The following is a 4,306-nucleotide window of genomic DNA, read 5'->3' on the forward strand; positions in this document are numbered from 1 at the left end:
CATACACTGGAATGTTACTCAACCATAAAAAGAATAAAACACTGCCATTTGCCCAACATGTATGGACCTAGAGAATATTATGCTTACTAAAATGAGTTCAACAAACACTATATAATATCACTTACATCTGGAATCTAAAAAATAATACAAATGAATGTGTATACAAAACAAACAGATTCACATAGAAAACAAACTTATGGTTACAAAAGGGGAGAGGGAGGAGGGGAGAAGCAAATTAGGGATATGGGATTAATACCCCTAGATACAAACTACACAGAATAGATAAGCAACAAGGATTTACTGTATAGTACAGGGAATTATACCAATTACCTTGTAATAACCTATAATGGAATATAATCTGCAAAAATACTGAACCACTATGCTGTACACCTGAAACTAACACAACACTGTAAATCAACTATACTTCAGTTTAAAAAATTGAAAAAAAAAAAAGGAGCAAAACACGATACCTCTGCTCAGCTCTGCAGATGGTGTCAGTCACTGACTCCCGGGAGTGTGGCGGTGGGAACTAGTTGGCATTTTCAGTTTGCTCTAGAAGTCCAGAGCTACACATTATGTCTTCTTAACGCTAAAACCTGGATGGGCTGGCCCCAACCGAGGGCTCAGCTGTGAGCTCTCTCGTACTGGAGGGAAAGCCTTTGGGACATGTGCACGGTCCAGCTCCCCTTAATCTTGTAATCAAGACAGACCAGCGCTATGCTGTCTTCTTAGCAAATGGCTGAGAGCGCTCGTATCTGACATGAGTAGGAGGGATTGTGAGTCTGGGTCCTGAGGAAGAAATATCAAAGTAGAAAAAGTTTTCCTTTAAAAGACAAGCACGGAGGTGGGGAATATAGCTTAGTGTAGAGCACATGCTCTGCGCACATGGGGTCCTGGGTTCAATCCCCAGTGCCTCCGTTAAAGGAGGGAGAAAATAAAAAAACCCTAAAAAAACAAGCAAACCAAAAGCCCTGGCCCCTACCCAGCTCTCCTAGTTTCCTGGCTTCCAAGTTGGACTACTGGCTTAGCTGTGGCAAGTAATTGCTGAGAACCTGAAAGCACTTCCTTATTTGCAAGTCAATGGGCAGTTTTTTTTAGGTGAAAAAGAAAGGCCCAGTTAAAGCCCCTCTTCTTTCTGCTTCTTGGGATCAGTACTGTATTTTTTTTTTTTTTCCAAGAGAAGCCAACGGCTTCTCAGTCCCCAAAGGCAGATCCGGAAAGGTTTTGAAGATGGAGAAAGAGAAGTAGAGGGCATAATGGCTTGAGACTTGGCACAGGCAGCTGGGAGCTGGTGAGCTGGGCTGGGAGAAAAATAATGTAATAGTCATGGCTGGCATTCATGGGGTGTCCTCTGTACCGTACGCCATCCTACGTGATTTAGGTTTTATCTTCCCTATTAATACACACGTTATAGCACAGAGAGCACAAACAACATGGCCAAGATCGACACAGCAAGGGAGTGGCACAGCCAGCAGTTAAACCCTAACAGTCTGATTCCAGAATCTGTGCCTTTAATGCCAAGATGAGAAGCCAAGAGAAGAAGGCCAGGGGTCCAGGCGGTGGGGCTTGTGAAGGAAGACTGGAAGTCCCTGGGGCTGCAGAGGGCTTTCTGGTTCCCCTACTCAGGAGGGTCTGGGGTTTCACAGACCAGTTAAGTTCCCCCACATTGAGTAGTTATCTTTTTATTTTGCTAAGCAAAAATGATTTTTAATGTCATTTCATAAAATAATAAAATAAATGTAATTTTAGTGCAAAGAATTCCATCCTTTAAGTTGAATACATCTCCCTTTTGTAAAAAGCTTCCTTCCACTGTCCTTATTTTTCTCATCTCAGCATGAAGTGGTGAAAATGTCCTCATGGATGGTCCATGTCTCAGGACCCTCCTTTGGGACCACTGTGGGGCCTCATCTGATACTCTTAAATTGGCAAGGTAGGTAGAGGAAGTCTTGTTAACCCCCATTTTATAAACAAAGAAACCAAAGCCCAGAGAAGTCAAGACATTTGTTTAAGGACACACAGTTTAAAAAATAGCAGGTCCAGATTACAGACCCAGGTTTTTAGACTCCAGGTCCAGTGGTCTTTGCTTGTGTACCTCAGGCCATTAACCAGATGAACTGACTGGACACCAGACTGACTCCTTGCTGTGTGAGGACCTGAGCGTTTAGAAAGAGAGAGCATTCATGTGGTGTTTCCATTGATAGGGCTCAGGGTGTAAGAGTGCCCCTCTGAGAGGCAATCTCTAGCTTCAGGACAAGATGAGAAGCCCCTTCAAGAGTATAGGAGTATATTTTCTCTTCCATCTACCACAGGGCTGGGCACACTGGGCAGCCAAGAAATCCTTGCAGTTTGGAAGTAGGAGTATAGTTTCGATGCCAATTTTTATTTAATAGGATTTTACTGTGGAAAGTAAGGAGGCAGGGAGGAAAGGGAAAAAATCTCATACACAATTTGATAGGATGCTACTGGGAAGAGGGAAAAAGGGATGGAGTCCAGAAAAGACTTGATGGAGGCACCCTGGCCAGTGATGGGAGGAGGGAGGCAGCACCAGGGCGTTTGTTCGCAGGGGCAGGTGGAGTGGTGTGGGTGGGTGGCAGGAGGGGAGGAGCACTGACTGTGGTTTCCCACTCTTTTTTTGTTTTATTTTGTGGGAGGGTAGGTAACTAGGTTTATTTGTTTATTTATTTATGATGGAGGTTCTGGGGATTGAACCTAGTACCTTGTGCATGCTAAGCATGTGCTCTGCCACTGAGCTGTACCCTCCCTACCCCTGACACTCCTCTTACAATCAAGGCCAAACTACTGATTATGGCTCCTGGTGCCTAAGGGTTTGGCCCCTACCTACTGCTCTCATGTTACCACCATCACTCTTGATCTCTGTGCGCCAAAGATGCTCCATGAGATCCCACCTCAGGACCTTTGAACATGCTATTCCTGCTTCTGGGAATGCTTTTTTTTTTTCTTAAACCAGCACATTTAATGCCTATTCATTCTTTGGTGACTTCCCTGAGTCCTGCCTACCAAGTGGAGGGGTAGACAGCCCAGAGTCACACTGGCCCACCTCCAAAAGCAGTGAACATTGAAATGTATGCTATGTGCACACAGCCAGGCAGTACTTCAACCAGTGGGGTGCTTGTGAGGCCCATGGGAGCATTGAGGAGCACACAGTATCTTGTCCTGAGAGGAGTCAGCACCCTGAACCTTTCCTTCATATCTTTGTTATATGCTGTAATTGAGTGTTTGGATGGTTTTTTTTTCTGCTGGCCATTGTATCTGCAGCCTAGCACAGAGCCAGGGTCCTGGATGGTGTCCTCTGTGTTTGTTGAATGGCCTCCTTCCTTGTTTTGCTGCGGGCTGCCTGGCTATGCAGCTGGCATTTTTGCTTTCAACTCACACATTCCTTGGGGGTGGGGTGGGAGGGCTTGGAGGGCATGGCCATGTCTAAAAAACTCTTCCCAGGCTGCTCAAAGTTGTGTTTTCTTCCCAGCCCTCTGAGTTTGAGGTCCTCTAGTACTGGGGACAATGGAACCTGTCACTTAACCTGCTGGCCAGGATGGGGAGTGGGCTCTCGTGAGAGGTGCATGCTGGGTGGGTCTGAGTCGTCAGCTCTGATGGTGTAGGACGGAGGAGACTTCAACCTGTGGGATGTGGAGTTGGGCAGGAGCAGGGCCCGGCACCTGGCAGACTTGTCATTCCCAATTCAGCCACTAAGTGGCACTGTTACTCCACAGGAAAGCAGCCCCTTGGAGTAACCAGGTCCAAGTGATGACACTAGCTGACTTTCTCTAGCTCCACTGGTGTGCTAAGCACGTGAACACTAATTTCATAATTACGAAAGAAAAGGATGATGAAATCTATTTTACAGACGAGATAGAGAGGTAAACAGGATCAGAGAGATTAAATGACGTTTTCAATGGCCAAGCCAGAACTCAAACTGAAGTCTGCTGAAACCCGAAACCCAGGGCCTTCCCCCAACCCCTGCCCTGTGCACCCCACCCACATTCCCCTAATCATAATGCTAAATCTTGTCACACTTGTCCTTACAGCTGCCACCTATCAGGGCTGTTGTCCACACGACAAGCTTCTCTCACTCAGCTGACTTGGTTTAGCCAATTTTAATTATCCAGATTAATGTTGGGGCCACTGACTTGGGTGTAATTTTAAGTTGGGTTATTAAAATGATTTACTTGAATCCAGAGACCATTATTCTGTGTGTGTGTCAGAGGGACGTGTGGGGGAAGAGACACCTCCAGAGCCCTTCCAGAGCCCTCTCTTCTGGTCTCTCTCTGCAATACCTCCCCCTCCATCC

This window comes from Vicugna pacos, chromosome 15 (assembly GCF_048564905.1).
Source record: "Vicugna pacos chromosome 15, VicPac4, whole genome shotgun sequence".
NCBI classification, from domain to species: Eukaryota; Metazoa; Chordata; class Mammalia; order Artiodactyla; family Camelidae; genus Vicugna; species Vicugna pacos.